This window comes from Pyrus communis, chromosome 15 (genome assembly GCF_041283825.1).
Source record: "Pyrus communis isolate YQ-2024b chromosome 15, ASM4128382v1, whole genome shotgun sequence".
Taxonomy (NCBI): Eukaryota; Viridiplantae; Streptophyta; class Magnoliopsida; order Rosales; family Rosaceae; genus Pyrus; species Pyrus communis.
Genome location: NC_142579.1, coordinates 39,081,051 through 39,101,267, shown reverse-complemented (window position 1 = coordinate 39,101,267; position 20,217 = coordinate 39,081,051). Strand labels below are relative to the sequence as shown.

General features: G+C 38.1%; 1 non-coding gene across 1 annotated transcript; it reads right to left on the bottom strand.

The window, feature by feature from the left end:
* Positions 1 to 5,673: 5,673 nt before the first annotated feature.
* Positions 5,674 to 5,784, bottom strand: LOC137720244 (small nucleolar RNA R71). Its single transcript, XR_011066478.1, has one exon. It is a non-coding gene; the product is annotated as a small nucleolar RNA R71 (small nucleolar RNA).
* Positions 5,785 to 20,217: the final 14,433 nt, after the last annotated feature.

The window sequence follows — 20,217 nt, the reverse complement described above, 5'->3', positions numbered from 1 at the left end:
AGTACAAACTACTCTCCAACGGACCAACACTATTGCAATCATTTGTGTTTTAGAATTAGATAAATCTCTTTACCCTTTTTACTTACTTGATTTATTGTTTTAGGGTTGTTAAAATTCGCTTAGTAATGTGTCATTTGGTTATTTTTGATAAGAAGAATGTTATTCAGATTTTTTCAAAAACAAGTTTAAATATAACTTATTGACGTTTGTAATATCTGTTTATACCGCATATACTATAATGAGCACAAAATACAATGTAAATTTTACTACAAATACTGCAAGGGTCAACAAATTTCACTTGAATTTTTTTTTAAAGAGTGTGATTTGAAGTCTAATAATCACGTGTATGAATTAAGGCATTATTTGTGCGTGAATTAATTAATTTATTTGTTTTGTAAATAAATAAATAAAGACAATTAGTTGTAAGTCACGGTTATTTACTTATTTTTTATTTGGAGAGACTATAGAAAATTTTACCTTATTCGTGACCATAGTCAAGTCGACTCATCAACTCAGAGTATCTAACTTTGAACCTCACATATTTCTTTTATTTATTGGAGAGTCTCAGTTCGCGTTCTTACCACTAATTCATTTGTTGTGGTTGGGTGGATTAATTTATTTGATGCGAAGATTAAGCAAAAGCAGGACATCATGGTACCAATATTTTGATAATAATTATCCTTTTGCCTTTCTTTCTCCCAGTATCACACCAGCACGTTGCTCAAGAAGAACATACACACCCCAATGATCGCATTAAGTCCAATATTCCAATATATAAACACACCCTGCAACGAGATTGGCGCATCGTATTCTTGCTTAATTATCGCATTAACACATTACGAGCCAAAATAGAAGTGATTTTTCTCAGCGTGTAACAATTGCAATGCTCGTGTATTAATCACTTACCGTACGTGTAATATTATACTTTCAATTATAATGGTATTTGTATTATACTACTTATTATGCGTGAATATGTGACAGTACTCCAACATTTCTTGTAAAGTACAAACCAAATTCTTGAAGCTTGTGAAATTTGTGACAACGTTTTGAACAAAGAAAACAATTTTCTTGAATAGTAAGTAACACCATGTAGTACAAAAAATGAATGAATACGATTAAAAGTAAAAGATCGAATAATTGTGAAGTTAAATTTAACAACTAAAACACTCATAATATTTAGTGTTAATAACATTAAAGTAACACCCGAGCAAATTAAACAAATGTGACATTGAGTACTGCAAAATCACATATTTATTTTTTTTTCATTTTATTTTAGGAAAACTAATTAAAATGACTTGAAATTTTTGAATTTTAAGACAAAATAAAGAGTAAAGTGAATAGTACAAAAATTACTTTTTTAGTATAAAAATATGATTTTTCATTAAAATGAATAGTACTGAATACTTTTTGTTAAAGTTGCTTTTATCTTTCGTTAAAAATAAGAAGAAGAAAAAAACCCACGTGATGTGCTTTTTTATCTCATATGTCACGGTACCAGAGACTGTGGTAGTGTGATTGGAACCATAGCACGGGGAGGAGAGGGAAGCAGGGGTGCAGTGATTGTTTTGATGTCGTTTTGTAACTTTTCTGCAAATGGTTTCAGACACTTCGATCTGAGAGCCTGAGGGTCTCCTCCCTTTCCAGTTCTCCCCCTCTGCAGCTTTCTTTATGGGAGTCCCACCCCCCACCTTCTCGTGTCTATCCCTCTAATTTTTGGATGAAATGCCTTCAGTTATTGTTTTGTTTACTAACCAAATTTAGAAATTGGTTTGTTTACCATAAATAATAATTTGTAGTTGGTTTGCTATAGTTAATTAAACCTTAATGGTTGACTTAAAAATTTTAAAACTCCAACCTACTACTTGGCATGCATCATCATCTTAATAAAACAAGATAAGTAGTTGGTTACGCCTACATGTTTTAAAAGATTTTTTAGTATACTGCGGCGTATTTGATACACCCAAACATAATAAAAAAATTATTTTAAATATATATGAATTGTGGTGGTTGCTTGAAGCAGGTGGGTATGGGGGGGGGGGGTTATTTATGAAATGTCATCAGGGCAGCTGAAAATCTTGAGTTCTTTGAATTGGTTTGATAAGAATGTTAATGGATATGGGTCAACTCATGTTAGGCTAGTAGGACACGGTCAAACCAGTCATATTGGGCTGAATCAAACCATAATATTCGTTTCTCCATGGCTCAGATTTTCCTGTTTTTTATTAGGCATGAAAACTCGGATCGATCACGTTATTAGTAAAACGTAATTGATACAAAAGTAATATTTCTTTGTATTTTGGTTTTATCTGACTTCATGTTGGTTGCATTTCATGTGAAAGTGTTTAATAAATTTAAAAGTAGTCTTAACCAGTTTGTAATCATGTTTACCTTGGCTCATCAACGCTTGAACCTTAAGAAAGTCACATGAACCTTACGGACTCATATGGTGACCGAGACTAGATAAGATTGGAAATGAGTCTAAGCGCAATCCTATGCATACCCATTCTTATAGCTTGTAAGACAACATATGTTTGATTATTGTCAAAATACGACTTGTTAAACTGACAGTTAGAAAAATCAAGCACGAACACAACTTATTCAACTAACAGATTTAGCACAAAACGCAACTCATTAATTAGTTAACGGGTCCCACCGTTATCAACATGGCTCACTAATATTATCTATCCCACGATTTGAACGTTGGTTTCAATTATTGTTACTAAATACAAGAAGCAAACTTACTAATTAGCTTTGTCTTCCAAGGCTAAAGTCTCCATTCTCCACATGATCCAAAAGAGACAAAGCTAGGTCATTTAATCTTCTTCATTGGCTTCATTTTGCTTTGTTTTTTGTTCTGTTTTAATTAAAGAACGTTATTTCTAAATAATTCTTAGAAAGAATTACCCTAGTGAAAGCAGGATCCAAATCTCGTCGTATACCAAAACAAGATTTAGTTATCTGAAAAAGAGTCTCACATGATCCAAATTAGCGAAGTGCTTATTTTTCCTCATTGACCTTAGCGAAGTATATATAATTTTACTTGTAGTTTAGTGCTCGTTTGATAACCATTTTCTTTTTACACTAATTTACTTGGAAGACTCTTAATATTTACAAGCACATTTCATCGCGATTCACCTTCTCATAGAGAACAGTGAGGGAGTTCGCCCCAACGTAAGGGCATTTTCCCCCAAAGATCATCATTTGTTAGCCCAAAACACTGGATTTTAAGATTTTAGGACTTTTTTTTAGGTGTTTTAAGATTTTTGGATGTTTTCGGTGACTGATAGGAGCATATTTAGGCGACTTACTTAGCTTGTTTTCGTGCATCTATGTTGTTAATTCATAATTGTTTTAGTAGTTTAAGCCATTTTCGTGTGTTTTTAGGTTCATATGGCTAAGGAAGCAAAAAGATGCATTTTGGAGCATTTTGGAGCAAAATTGGGCTTGGAATGGATAGCATATGCTTGGAGCCAAAGTGTTGGACGAATTTGAAAGCCTTGTATGCACTTTGGACATAAAACAAAGGGCCTAGCCCAATCAAACAATCCTTTGAGCCATGCAAAACCTCTAGCCCAATCAACAACCCTTAGCCACATGCATTCACATGCATCACAACCCCAAAACCATCAAGAAACACCATTCACACACACATGCACTTACTCTTTCATCATTGCACCACCATTCACACACACATGCACTTATTCTTTCATCATTGCACCACCATTCACACACACATGCACTTACTCTTTCATCATTGCACCACCATTCACACACACATGCACTTACTCTTTCATCATTGCACCACCAATTCAACACATGCATTCACACACCAACAACCTAGCTCTTTTTCCATCATTATTTCATCCACATGCACTCTCAATCATAACAACCACATTCACTCTTAAACAATCACCCACATATTCTCCCATTCCCCCTATAAAAACCCATGCATTCATACACAAAAATCTCATCTCATTTTCATACACAAGACACCACAAACACATCCAATCTTCCCCTTTGCCGCAAGCTCCCATTCCATTTCTACACAATCTCTTCTCGGCTTCATTCCATTCCATACACTCTCCCATTCGCAGAAACCATTCAACCTTAGCCGCTCCACCTTCATTTACAATACACTTGGAGCACCAACACCGAAGGCAACTCTTAAGGGATTTCAACATCAGTTTTGCTTCAAGGGTTCTTTCTCCTTTATTCTATGTTCATTCATGTTGTATATTTTTATATCAAACATTCTGTAAACATGAAGTGTAACTAATTTCTTTCTAGGGATTCGATGTAGCCTTGCAAGATTGCCATGTAGTTATTTCAGAATGCTCAGTTGATCCATCTATTTCTTGTTTCATTCTCTGATTTAATTGTGACTTTGTGTGTTGATTTTAATGCTTGATCATCATTTGAATTAACCACAGGTTGTTTAGCCAAGATTAAAGCACACATCATGCATAATCTTGGTGGATATGTGAATGAATGAAGGGAATGTTTTACAAACATCCTGCCGAGTGTTCCCTTTGGTTTTGTGAAAGTTTCTTGTGCACTATATATTCTTGATTAGGAACCAAAGTTGCACATCACAATTAGGCTCATGATTATAGACATTTGATCAAATCCACACATCATATGGTTGATCATATCTAAGTGAAACAAACTCAAGAAATAGGTAGATGGATGAGTATAATCTGATTCAACAAGCATGGCCTTGGGTTAGCAATGGTAAAATCGAATCCCTAGCTTCATCTCCATTGGTACTATCTCATTTTATTAGCTGTTGATTCATTCATTTTGTGTTTACTTCATTTCCTTATGCTTTCAAGTTACAACAACAAATCTGCCTACATTGATTAGTTTTATTTCTCTAGTAAAGAGTTCTTGCAAAACAAGTGATTATATAGGTCCAATTAGTCCATGTGGATTCGACACCCTTACTTGTGCCATTATACTAAACATATTCTAGCATGAAGAAGGAAAACAACAATCAAAATGGCGCCATTGCCGGGGACTGATTTCAGTCCCTTATAATTGCTTGTTTTGATATTAAACCTTGTTCTTTTCATTTTACGTAGATTTCTGATTTTTATTCAAACTTGTTTTATCTTGTTTCAGGTAGTATATGTCAAATAGACTTGCTGAATTAGGCCAAAGAATTGAACGGTTAAAGGGCAACACTTTGGAAAGCTTTGTGCCAACAAGTTCCTCCATTGTTCGTGAAGAAGAGGAAGGGAAACCGTCTAGTCCAACAAGTGAAGGATCTGAGCAATTTAATTGGGAAAGAGAAGAAGAGATGGCGGGCAACCAAGATGATCTTCGAGCTTTGGAGGATTTTGCTCAACCAATCATACCAAATTCACCTTCATGCATCTTGCTGCCCACAGAAGCTAGAAACTATGATCTTAAATCTTCACATTTCCATATGTTTCCTTCTTTTTATGGTTTACCTAATGAAGATCTTTTAGCTCATATTAAAGAATTTTATAATGTTGTGAGTGGTTTACCTTTACAGGGAGTAAGTGAAGCAAATCTGAGGATGAGAGTGTTCCCTTACACCTTGAAAGATAGGGCCAAGGGTTGGTTGATGACTCTAGTACCTGGTTCACTCACCACATGGGATGCCGTGGCTAAGAAGTTTTTGGAAAAGTTCTTTTCCACTCAAAAGACAGCCACATTAAGGGGACAAATCTTCAACTTCAAACAAGATGATGGAGAACCTTTCAATGAGTGTTGGGAGCGCTTTAAAGGCCTTTTGTTGCAATGTCCACACCATGGGTTACCTCTTCACTTACAAATGCAAATTTTCTATGATGGACTAACCCAAACATGTCAATCAATTGTTGATAATGTAGCAGGTGGAGCTTTGAAGAAAAAGAATGCTCAAGAGTCATATAACATTTATGAGATGTTGGGATCTAATGCTCAACACAAAGATGTAAGGGGTAAGAGAGTTGAAGTATATGAAACAAGCTCTAATCATGATCTTTCTTTGCAGGTAGCTAACCTAGAAAAGAAGCTTGAATCCGTGCTCAACATGGTGCCAAAAGCAAGTGAAGTGTGTGCCATTTGCAACATACCAAGCCACCTTACTCATCAATGTCCATCTAAGGAGGCTTACCCCGAGTATGTCCAAGAGCAAGTGAACCTCATGAATTCTTACAATCAAAGGCCAAGGAATGATGTGTATATTCCAATACATATAACCCAAGTTGGAGAGATCATCCCAATCTTTCGTGGAAGAACAACAATCAATTCCAAAACTTCCAACCAAAACCTACACTTGAAGATACGGTTAAATTGTTAGCCCAAAATACCTTGCAATTCCAACAAACCACCAATAGCACTCTCCAACAACATTCGGCGGCTCTAACCAAAATGGAGACACAATTGGGGCAGATTGCAGATGCCTTGAGCCAAAGAGAGGTTGGAAAGTTTCCAAGCCAACCCGTGATACTCCAAAGGAACCAAGAGCAAGCCAAAACAATCACTACACTTAAAAGTGGTAAGGTTATCAATAATAGAGTTGGCAATGAAGTTACTAATGAATCTGATCATGTGAATGCAGAGGTTACTCAAGGAGAAAATGAGAAATCAAATAAGGAACCAAGCCATGCTACTCCCTCGTTTGAAGCACCAAATCTTCACAAGGCTGAGAAACCTTACACTCCACCAATACCATTCCCTGGAAGACTTGCCAAGAGCAAGCATGATAAGTCATTTAAGGAGATTTTTGATATTCTAAGTAAAGTAAATGTTAACTTACCTTTGCTTGATGTCATTAGGAACATGCCAGCTTATGGGAAGTTCTTCAAAGAGTTAAACAACTACAAAAGGAAGTATGGACCACATGAGAAGGTAGTGGTGTCCGAGAATGTAAGTGCCGTGTTACAAAGAAAACTTCCACCAAAGCTCAAGGATCCAGGAAGTTTTTCTATCAACATCACCATAGGAGACAAGAAGGTAGAGAAGGCGATGCTTGACTTAGGTGCTAGCATCAACTTAATGCCTTATTCCGTATACCTTCAACTAGGTTTGGGGGAATTGAAAGCCACCACCATCTCATTACAACTTGCGGACAGATCCGTGAAATATCCAAGAGGTATAGTGGAGGATATTCTAGTTCAAATTGATAAACTAAACTTGCCTGCGGATTTTGTAGTGTTGGACATGGAAGAAGCTCCTATACATGACCGAGAATTGCCTATTTTGCTTGGGAGACCGTTTATGGCCACGGCCAAGACCATCATTGATGTGCAAAATGGACTCCTCACTATGACAGTGCTAGGAGAGACCGTTCAATTCAAAGTGTTTGAGTCTCTTACACATCCTTCTTCATCTCTTGATTGTTATGCCATTGATGTGCTTGATTCGCTTGTTTTCTCTAAGTTCTTGCAGGCACAATCTAATGAACCATTACAAATTGTTTTGAGTCAATCTTAAGATGAGTTTGATGAAGAAGATGCACTCATGGAAGAGGTAGCTGCCTTGGAAGCATTGGCACCGTATCCTTTGAATATTTTACCTCTTTTAGAGCCTTTAGAACCATCGAGGTCACATTTAATCCCTTCCACTGTTAAGGCACCAAAACTTGAACTTAAACCACTTCCACCACATCTAAAGTATGCATATCTAGCTGAATTTGAAACTCTTCCAGTTATCATAACTTCTGACCTCACCCCAAATGAAGAAGATAAACTAATTAGGGTGTTAAAAGAGTTCAAATCAGTTATTGGTTGGTCTATTGCAGATATCAAGGGAATAAGCCCTACCATGTGCATGCATAGGATTCTTTTGGAAGAAGGAGCAAAGTCAACCCGTGAACCACAAAGGAGGCTCAATCCACACATGAAGGAAGTTGTGAGGAATGAAGTGTTGAAGTTGTTAGATGTGGGGATCATATATCCCATTTCTGATAGCAAATGGGTGAGTGCTATTCAGGTGGTACCTAAGAAGGTGGGAATCACGGTGATGAAGAATGAAAACAAAGAGCTTGTGCCCACAAAGCCCACGGCTAGTTGGCGTGTTTGCACCGATTACAGGAAGTTGAATTCTAGCACTAGAAAAGATTACTTTCCTATGCCTTTCATAGATCAAATGCTTGAGAGATTGGCAGGTTACTCACACTATTGTTTTCTTGATGGTTACTCAGGTTACAATCAAATTGCAATTGCTCCGGAGGATCAAGAGAAAACTAACTTTACTTGCCCGTTTGGCACATTTGCATATAGGAGAATGCCTTTTGGACTTTGCAATGCTCCAGCAACATTCCAAAGATGCATGTTGGCAATCTTTTCTGACATGGTAGAAAGATTCATTGAGGTATTTATGGATGACTTTTCAGTGTTTGGTTCCTCTTTTGATGAATGTCTTAACCATCTCTCTTTAGTACTTCAAAGATGTCAGGAAACAAATTTGGTTCTCAATTGGGAAAAGTGCCAATTTATGGTGAAACAAGGAATTGTGTTGGGGCATGTAATCTCTAGCCAAGGAATGGAGGTGGACAAAGCCAAAATTGACATCATCACCAATATGGCAGCTCCCACAACCGTGAAGGGAGTAAGAAGTTTTTTGGGACATGCGGGTTTTTATCGTCGTTTCATTAAGAACTTTTCAATGATCACTCGTCCATTATGCAATCTGTTAGCTAAAGATGTTGTATTTCATTTTGATAAAGCTTGTATGGATGCATTCAATACTTTGAAACATGAATTAACCTCAACCCCTATTATTATGGCACCAGATTGGTCTTTACCTTTTGAATTAATGTGTGATGCCTCTGACTATGTTATTGGTGCAGTTTTAGGGCAAAGGGTGAACAAGCTCCCACACGTGATCTACTATGCAAGCCGGACTCTAAATGATGCTCAACTTAACTATTCCATAACTGAAAAGGAGTTGCTTGCTATTGTTTTTGCCTTAGAGAAGTTTCGGTCATATCTTGTTGGATCTAAAGTTATTGTGTTTTCTGATCATGCAGCCCTTAGGTACTTGATGACAAAAAAGGATGCTAAGCCACGCTTAATTAGATGGATACTCTTACTACAAGAGTTTGACTTGGAAATTCGAGATAAGAAGGGAAGTGATAATGTTGTGGCTGACCATTTGTCACGGCTCAATGAAAATCATGGAGTTGGACAACTTTTGCCTCTAAATGAATCATTTCCTGATGAACAACTCCTTGTTATTCAAGAAAAAGAACCATGGTATGCTGATTTTGTTAATTATCTTGTTTGTGGTATAATTAGAAATGACCTTTCTTTTCAGGAAAGAAAGAAGTTCCTTGCCATGGTAAAGCACTACGTTTGGGACGAACCATATTTGTTTAAATATTGCCCTGACCAAATCATTAGGAGGTGTGTCCCAGAGAGTGAGCAACAAAGCATTCTAACGTTCAGCCATACATTGGCATGTGGAGGACATTTTGGTGCCAAAAAGACATCTCTAAAGGTTTTACAATCTGGTTTCTTTTGGCCTACTTTATTCAAAGATGCTTTTGATTTTTGTTCTAAGTGTGATAGGTGCCAGAAAATGGGGAACATTAGCCGAAGAAATGAGATGCCATTGAACAACATTTTGGTGGTGGAGCTCTTTGATGTTTGGAGAATCGATTTCATGGGACCATTTCCATCCTCTTTTGGTTACTTATACATATTAGTGGCAGTAGATTATGTATCCAAATGGGTTGAAGCCATTGCTACAATAACTAATGATCATAAGGTTGTGATCATAAGGTTGTTTTGAATTTTCTTAAAGATGTGCTTTTTTTTAGGTTTGGAACCCCAAGAGCTATTATTAGTGATGGTGGCAACCATTTCTGCAACAAACCCTTTGAATCCTTGATGAAGAAGTACAACATCAACCACAAAGTGGCAACCCCGTACCATCCTCAAACCTCAGGACAAGTGGAGATTAGCAATAGGGAGATCAAGAACATTTTGATGAAGACCGTAAGCCCTACAAGGAAGGATTGGTCACTGAGGTTGAATGATGCACTATGGGCATATAGAACAGCATATAAGACCCCCATTGGCATGAGTCCTTATCGCCTTGTGTTTGGGAAAGCTTGTCATTTGCCAATGGAGCTTGAACACCGTGCATATTGGGCCATCAAGAAGTTCAACTTTGATTACAAGGATGCTGGAATAGCAAGGAAGCTCCAACTTAATGAGTTGGAAGAACTCAGAAATGAAGCATATGAGAATGCCAAAATCTACAAGGAACGGACTAAGCTCTATCATGACAAGGCCATCCTACGGAAGGAGTTTCACCAAGGTATGAAAGTATTGTTGTATGACTCACGTTTGAGACTTTTTCCAGGTAAATTGAAGTCTAGGTGGGTGGGACCATTTAAGGTGCTGCAAACATTTCCCCACGGAGCTGTGGAGATAGAGAACATGAAGAATGGCACCTCTTTTAAAGTCAATGGGCAGCGATTGAAACCATATTTGGAGAAAGTGGAGGAAGAGCAAGTTTATCAAGTTGTAGATTTTCTTGAGTTTACAACACCGTGAACAAGCTACCATGTCTTGCCTAGACATTAAATAAAGCGCTTACTAGGAGGCAACCTAGTGTGGTTTGTGTTCTTTCCTCATTTTGTGTTTATATTGTCACCATTCCATATTCTTTGCCTACTTGCATTACATACAATTTTAAGCATCGAGGACAATGCTTTGGTTAGGTTTGGGTGTGGGATGGAAGGTTTGTGTTTTTTTTTTTTTTTTGTGTTAGTTGTGTTAGTTTTGGTTAAGTGTGTTTTTGCTTACTAATACGAATGTATATGAGGGCTATGTTTGTAGACAAACTATTGGGTTGCTATGAAAAAGGGTTTTATGACACGGGACATGTCATAACTTTCGAAGGGGTGTTTTTAAGTTCATGTCGGAGCACAAAGGTAAGCCGCCTCCCCGAATTTCAATTTTCTTTTATACTAATATGTTGTTAATGATTCAGGCATCCACTCTAGAATTTAAACCATTACCGGATCATTTCAAATACCACCCTCCATTCAAAGATCAATTCCATGCCGTTTGATTTGATTACAAAAAAAAAAAAAAAAAAAAAAAAACAAAAAGAAAAAGAAAAAAGAGATACTAAACATGGAGAAAGATGGAGCTTCACAAAGGTTGTTTACGTGAAGCCCCACTACGAGGCATAGAAACGGGAGGCATCAGAGCGGAAGCCATCGGAGCGGAAGGCATCGGAGCTAGAGCATTCTAGGCCTCAATACTTGGCCAAGCGCTGGATGACCCAGGAAAAAGGTGCCTCTGGAGATAAGCCGCAAGCCTTTGACGGTCACTGTGAATTCGACTCTCAGATTCTTGCAGCTCATCAAGCTTCCTCTTCATGCCCGACGAATAGTTATTTGCAAGCACATGCAAACTTCTATTCTCGTACTTAAGCTGCTGGATCTCTTGCTTAAGACTTTCCACCTCTGCCATCAATGATTCCACCTGACGGGAGCGGGCAAGCAGGCGTTGGCCCATGTTGGACACAAAACTCGCACACTGAACACTAAGTGCGAGGGACTCTTGAACGGCCAACTCATCGAACCGTCCTGACAGCAGCCTACTATCTTTTGGAGTGAGGAGGTTGCTAGCTACTATTGTAGCTGTTGTGGCGTCCTGCATCACGGAGTCTTCACCTGTAAGAAGACCGTTAGAAGATAAGAAAGAAGGGCGCCATACGTTACCTTGACGCGGCGCGCCCGTATCACTGCTAAGGCTCAATTCCAAGCTAAGGTTCGATGGGTTTGCCATTTTTCAAAAGTGTTCAAAGAGAAGAGATGGAGTTAAATTTCAAAGGGCCGGAGTCGATTTTCAAGAATGGGAAATCTTCAGAGTGTGTTTGTTGGCGGTGATCGATACCTCTATAAAAAGCCAAGGCGACGCGTCCACCGATTCAAAAAGCCGGAATTTCCGGCGTAATTTTGGCGACGCTTTCTCGGCTTTTCAGAAGACGTGTTCAACTTTGTCAAAAGATTTCTTCTTTTCAGAAAACACGTGGAGGCCATCATCGCAACTACACATCTTTAACCGACAGGCGCAAAGTCTGGCGACGCTTTCTCTGCTTTTCAGAAAACGCGTGCAGCTTTGTCAAAAGGAGCCCCATCCGCACTACTACGTGTCGTTCAGAAAGCAAAGGGGCGCCTGCTCAGAAATCGAAGAGGCGTCGTTCAGAAATCGAAGAGGCGCCTGCTATTTCAAAAAGCCGGATTTGCGGGATCAAAACGTTTGTCGACAATGGTAAAAGAACAGTACCACCACTTGATTCTCTATATATGTCGACCTTCGTCTTTTATGGCAAGGAAAACCTGAAGAAAATGCCCAACTCTCCCTCACCTCTGAGATGATACCAGATGCCTGGAGTACAGATGACCCAGGAGGAAACGGCGGATTGAAGTGTGCTGATTCATTCACTGCTTCTTCAAAAGCAAAGGTATCTCATATCATCAAGGTCAAAAGCAAAAGTATCTCATATCATGCTCTTTCCCTGTCTTTTTCTTTGTCCTTGTTCTTACTCGCATGGCAAAGTGAAAGAAGCAATCAGCCGGCACTTGGAGTCAGTCTTCTGTTCTGGAGCCAACTGCCTGGAATCTATTCCTGATTGCTTACCTAGCGTTGCTCTCGAGTAGTCATCTTCAACGGTTGATACACTTCCAGAGAAGGGACCACTTCTGCGAAGATTGAACAAAGAAACAAATAAAAGGAGGAAGCTCAGACCTTCGGGGAAGACCAAAAGAATCCTGCTGCCCAGTTCAAGAGTAGCACAAAGGAAAATCAACGATGGGCGGAAACCAGTTCAAGAGTAAGCCTGTGGAATCACAAAGATCAAAGCCTCAATGCAATCACCAAGGAGAAGAGGGAATTTACACTCCATAACCAGATTTGCGTCCCTAAACTCTTCTCTTTGTTAATTACATTTTGCCATGTTTAGTATGTTTAAGTGCTTTTTGTGTGTTTACTTATGTTTTGTGTGAATCTATGCTTAAAACATTGAGGACAATGTTTGATTTAAGTGTGGAAGGGGTAACTAATGATGTTAATGCAAATTCGTGGGATTTTATCACCCATAACTTCAAATGTTGTTCCTTGCTGTTTTAAGGTGTTTTTAAATTGTTTTAGAGTGTTTTAGTGTGTTTTGTTTTATAACTCCGAAAATCACATAAAAATTTGAAAAAAAATGTTTTGAAAAGCCTAAAAAGAGTGTTTTGAGTCGTTTTTGTGTGTTTGTGTCTTAGGGTACCTTCCAACACAATGATAAGGATTTGGTTTGTAATTGCATGACGGTTAAAAAGAGTTATAGACATGGATGAAAGTTTGATTTACTCTTGGTATATGCTTGGTTATGGTTATAATGTATGACTTCACATGCAATCATAAAAGAAAAATTCGTTTTTGTAACATGCTTGAAGGAAGGAACTCAAACAAACGCTACAACCTTGTGAGACTTGAGCCTAAACATTCTTTGGAGAGTTATTTTCTGTGATTCTTTGTTTTCTAAAGTTGTTGCATGATCTCATTATTCCTTGCTTGGTTGCTACTTAGAATGCAATTGTATCATGCTAGAACTAAATGCTAGAACTTATATCCATTTCATTCAAAGCATTGAATTGCATAACATATATCAAGATAAAGTTGTGTAGTTGCCACCATAGCCAAATAACCTTACTTCCCATATTTCGTATTTGTTGTAAGTTTTAACCCCTTTGAGCCTTGTTTAACCTATGTTCTTTGTTAACCCATGTTATCCTTACCTAGCCTAGAATAGGACCATCCATGCCTTTGTTCTTAAAGCATAGTAAGCATGACGGAAAATGAATTCCTTGATTAATATGTTGCAGAAAATAAGTGTGGGGGAAGGATTATTGATGAGAGTTGTTGTGCCATAGGCACGGCTAAAAAAAAAAAAAAAAAAAAAATGAAAAAGAAAAGAAAAATAAGAGTTGTTTGAATTTCCCCTATTAGTCTAAAAGTTGTTTTCCGCACTCTAAAGGGAATTCTAAGTGCCTAATTCAATACTTTGCTCACTATTGCTTTAAGAATGTTTGTTTATCCTTCACCTTTCATTGTTAACCAGTACCCTAGCCCCGTTACACCCCTTTGACTTCTATCTTGATCGTTATGTGTTCAATAATGTGGAGTTTGGATTTGATATGAGCTTATGGAATCACTGGTTCTCATTCTAAGTAGTAGCATTCCATTCATGAGATCATATTCATGTCATTATCGTAAATCCAGAAAATGCTTTCTTTGTTATAACATATGTGAGATACTAGTCTTTCATGTTTACATCAATCTCTCACATATAACTAGTGTAGGGTGTGTAGTCAGAAAATCTGTGTGAAAATAAAGTGCATTCTAGTAAGGAATTGAGTAAATTCTCTAAAGCATGTTACTACATTTGAAATGTGTTTTAATTGCTTAATTGTGAACTAGTATGTGGTGACTATGATTAAGAATGTACTTAAGTGTAAAGATGGCTAAAATCTGTGAGAATAATGATTTTTAACTTGTCATGTGCATTGGAAATCCCTAAGACGGTTGTTGGAAGGTTTAGGTTGTGTTTTACTTGTTTAGTGTCGTTTTGTTTATTTGTTATTATTTTGTTTTGCTCGAGGACTAGCAAAAGCTAAGTGTGGGGGAATTTGATAGGAGCATATTTAGGCGACTTACTTAGCTTGTTTTCGTGCATCTATGTTGTTAATTCATAATTGTTTTAGTAGTTTAAGCCATTTTCGTGTGTTTTTAGGTTCATATGGCTAAGGAAGCAAAAAGATGCATTTTGGAGCATTTTGGAGCAAAATTGGGCTTGGAATGGATAGCATATGCTTGGAGCCTAAGTGTTGGACGAATTTGAAAGCCTTGTATGCACTTTGGACATAAAACAAAGGGCCTAGCCCAATCAAACAATCTTTTGAGCCATGCAAAACCTCTAGCCCAATCAACAACCCTTAGCCACATGCATTCACATGCATCACAACCCCAAAACCATCAAGAAACACCATTCACACACACATGCACTTACTCTTTCATCATTGCACCACCATTCACACACACATGCACTTACTCCTTCATCATTACACCACTTTCTCCATCTTTATTCCACATGCATTCATCATAATTCACCCTAGCTACCACCATTCACACACACATGCACTTATTCTTTCATCATTGCACCACTATTCACACACACATGCACTTACTCTTTCATCATTGCACCACCATTCACACACACATGCACTTACTCTTTCATCATTGCACCACCAATTCAACACATGCATTCACACACCAACAACCTAGCTCTTTTTCCATCATTATTTCATCCACATGCACTCTCAATCATAACAACCACATTCACTCTTAAACAATCACCCACATATTCTCCCATTCCCCCTATAAAAACCCATGCATTCATACACAAAAATCTCATCTCATTTTCATACACAAGACACCACAAACACATCCAATCTTCCCCTTTGCCGCAAGCTCCCATTCCATTTCTACACAATCTCTTCTCGGCTTCATTCCATTCCATACACTCTCCCATTCGCAGAAACCATTCAACCTTAGCCGCTCCACCTTCATTTACAACACACTTGGAGCACCAACACCGAAGGCAACTCTTAAGGGATTTCAACATCAATTTTGCTTCAAGGGTTCTTTCTCCTTAATTCTATGTTCATTCATGTTGTATATTTTTATATCAAACATTCTGTAAACATGAAGTGTAACTAATTTCTTTCTAGGGATTCGATGTAGCCTTGCAAGATTGCCATGTAGTTATTTCAGAATGCTCAGTTGATCCATCTATTTCTTGTTTCATTCTCTGATTTAATTGTGACTTTGTGTGTTGATTTTAATGCTTGATCATCATTTGAATTAACCACAGGTTGTTTAGCCAAGATTAAAGCACACATCATGCATAATCTTGGTGGATATGTGAATGAATGAAGGGAATGTTTTACAAACATCCTGCCGAGTGTTCCCTTTGGTTTTGTGAAAGTTTCTTGTGCACTATATATTCTTGATTAGGAACCAAAGTTGCACATCACAATTAGGCTCATGATTATAGACATTTGATCAAATCCACACATCATATGGTTGATCATATCTAAGTGAAACAAACTCAAGAAATAGGTAGATGGATGAGTATAATCTGATTCAACAAGCATGGCCTTGGGTTAGCAATGGTAAAATCGAATCCCTAGCTTCATCTCCATTGGTACTATCTCATTTTATTAGCTGTTGATTCATTCATTTTGTGTTTACTTCATTTCCTTATGCTTTCAAGTTACAACAACAAATCTGCCTACATTGATTAGTTTTATTTCTCTAGTAAAGAGTTCTTGCAAAACAAGTGATTATATAGGTCCAATTAGTCCCTGTGGATTCGACACCCTTACTTGTGCCATTATATTAAACATATTCTAGCATGAAGAAGGAAAACAACAATCAGTGACACACCCCGACCCAGAAAGTCAACTTGGACTCTGAATCGAGCTGTGCTGGCCGACACCTGAAAGGTGACGAAGCCATAAAATGTGATAGTGTATAAAAAGTGAATAAATTTGAATCTAAAAGTGTCTAAGTACCAGAGTGCGCTACGAGTGGGAGCGAACCCATTTCACACGCGATGTCAGAGCATAAGTAAGGTACAGTAGTATGGGTAAGAATCATACCCTCAAAAATATCCATTAATACTAAGATTCATCACAGATTCTTGTCGATACAAACTCAGCAGCTAAAACCTGGAGGGCACCAAACAGAAGGTGTGAGTAAGCAATAAAACCAAGCTTCCCAAAGTTATTACCTCTCTAAAAGTAATGCCCTAAATGTAAAACCCGTATCGTTTTCCATAAGACAGTACAACATATATACATATATCCAAACCATACTCAGAAATGACCAAAACCACGGTTTGCCATTAAATCCACCATACATTAATAAGTAGGCCAAATGAGCTAAATCAATACAAAGTAATATATCAGTCAGAGCCATCTAAAATGACATGTACAACTTATCCGTATCTCATCAATCATGGCTAGCATATAAGTCGGAGTCACCTATAGTGACCTGTACGACTTATCCATATCTCATCAATCCCGGCTAGCATATAAGTCGGAGTCACTTATAGTGACCTATACGACTTATCCATATCTCATCAATCCTGGCTAGCATATAAGTCGGAGTCACCTATAGTGACCTGTACAACTTATCCATATCTCATCAATCCTGGCTAGCCAATAGCTCAATAAGAATACCTGCACACGAGTCGGAACCACCTAAAGTGGTCTGTACGACAGGACTGGGTGTAAATAAATACGCTCAAGTGCTACGATCACGTGAAGACTGGGTGAATAATCGCGGGTCACCTACGAGTCGGAACCACCTAAAGTGGTCTGTACGACAGGACTGTGCACCTACCTTGAATCCAAAGTGAGCATAAGGTGCGGGAGGTGAACATCACGTGAAGGACTGTGCCCTGGCCACGGGCGGAAGCACTAACACCGGGGTGCAGGTTTATGAGCTCTCAATGCATCTCAATATAACATGTGCAACTCATGGCAACCAGTACGACAGTATCGAAGTTGCCTAACACATAACTGTAGTCATGCTATAACCCAATCGATTCAACTAGTACTATAAACTCACCTGAACTTACTTGGGTGTCCTGAGTTCACCTTTGCACTTGAAAGCATTCCCAATAATTATATGCAAGTAATATACATATTGATATACTATGATGCAATCTAATACTCAACCATGTCGTAGCATGTTCAATTATAAACAATACAGTGAGAAGTGTACAATCAATAACGTCATACTCCCAAACTACTTATTTTCAGGGATAATTATCCATGACGACCCAATTAACACTAATTTAGCTAACTAATTCATAAAACTAAAACTTGCCTTTACCAATTTCCTTCGCCTTACTCAATTTCCCAAGCAAGACTTTGGTCTCAAATATTTTATGGCTGCATCTAACGTCTCGTTAGACTGCCTACGTACCCTAAATAGGGATCAAGCCATTCGTAGTTCATATCGTACTTCAAGCATTCACAATAATTATATATAAAAGTAATATGCCTAATCAATTTAAAAGTGTCGATAGACTCTCAATAATATGTACGATAAAAAGGAAAAGATGCACTCACCTGGAGTCCACGCTAAGATTCTCTAGCGCACACATCGAGGCGTCCTGAATGATTGGTCCCTGTGACCAATTATCAAATCACATCTCAGAACTCTTATCCGAAGAATATGTAATTCACATAAAACACAACCTCAACGACATTCTAAAATAGTTTGATACCTATTGACCACAAGTCAACCGTCGATCAAAGATCGACGGTAGGGTTTACAATCCTGTATAACTTGACCCGGAAGATCCGCATATCAGATTTCCAATCCGCAACTCCCAACGATCCACAATATGTTTCTAGAATAACATATTAAAATTTCATTACGATCCAACGGTCAGATCTCCGCCAATTGCCTAAAACAAGTGGCCGTGAACATTTATTTTACTAACTTACAAATCCAATTCAGGAATATCCGTAAGCCGGATTCCCGATCTGTAAATTCCTATGATCTTTAAATATTACGTATTATAATGTATCCAATTTTGGTGACGATCCAACGGTCGGATCATCGATTCACATTTTTATCAACTAACATATCGTAACAAATTTAGGTTCCAACTATCAACCTACGTCATTCAAACGAAAAAACTGAATTCAAAACATTCGACATAGCCTAAAAATAGCATTGGCGGCTCACTGTCCACGCGCCGCCGCGGGTGGCGGTCGGCCGCCCCGACTCGCCGGAAAATCCAATTATTTCCAAAAATTCTCAAACTTCACAGAAATGAAAATCTCAGTGAGTGGAGCAACTTTCATACCTGCCACGAAGTCCAAAAGTGGACGGAAGATGGTCAATTTTGCCCACGAAGCCGGCGAGTGCCTAAAACTTCCCGACGTCGATTCGTCGTCTACGGTGGTCCAACGGGGTCAAGGTTGGTTGGGTTTTGCTCCTGGGATGATGGGCTACAAAGCCCAAGTGGTGGCATCTGCCATTGCTTTGCCGATTTGCCGGAAAATCGAAAAGGGTGGCCGGAGCACCATTGATTTTCGTCAACTTTCGTGGCCTCAAACCGCCTCATACCATGGTCCATCAAGGTGGTTCTTGGGTGGGTTTTGTAGAGGGGAATGTGAGCTTCAAGATGGTGGTGGTGGCATCGAAAAAATCCACCGGAGTTGGCCGGAATCGGCCTTGGAAGATGGACTCGCGGTGGTGCGATTGGCTGCAAGCTTCACTTTTATTTTCTAATTGGTTCATTGTCCCTTTAATTTAATTGGTCCACTAATCCCACAAGGTGGGAATTCAAATATTTAAATAACCAATTTCAAACGTTCATAAGTATACCGTTATAATCCGGACTCGCAAACGGATTTCGCCTATACGTTCGTACCAAAGAGTACTACGAGGATATACTTAAAGAATAAGTCACACATCTCTCAAGTCGATGGTCAACGGAAGTCAAAGTCCTTGCCTCTAGGGCCATTTCGTAAATTCACGTTTTTAAAATAAAATAAAAACGTAAAATTTGGAACGGGTTGTCACTTTCGGTATTTTGTTAATTCTTTAATTAAAGTGCTATTGTTCATCATTCAATAATAAATTTTGAAGTCTATCAATTCCGGGTGATTCCACTTTGCTAGTGGATTTTAGGGTAAGGTTCGGGTTTTTATGTTCAATATATCACATTTCGTCATAATTAAGTATCGAATTTGTTGTTTGAGAAAGTCGATCCTCAAACCTTTTATTTATAATCATAATTGTTAATTTTGGATAGAGTTACGATGTGGTTTTGCTTACGTTACGATGTTCAATGTCTAGCACGGGACAGATTACGGAGGCTGCAGAGCTATCACGAGGCAAAAGCGCTCGTAAAGCATAAGTGTTTGTTTGCGGTCGACACTGGATTATTGATGGCGATCACAAAAAACAAAGTTTATAATGGTTGATTAATAAAACATAAAATCAGATGAGAATAATTTTTTTTTTCTTTTAACAAGCGACATTATACTCATGAAAACTATAAAGTTTCCATTTTTTTTTATTGCGATTTTCGGGAAAAATTAACTGCATTATACGGTTAGCACCAATAATTGTTTGTCCAAAAAAAAAAAATTGTTAGCATCAATAA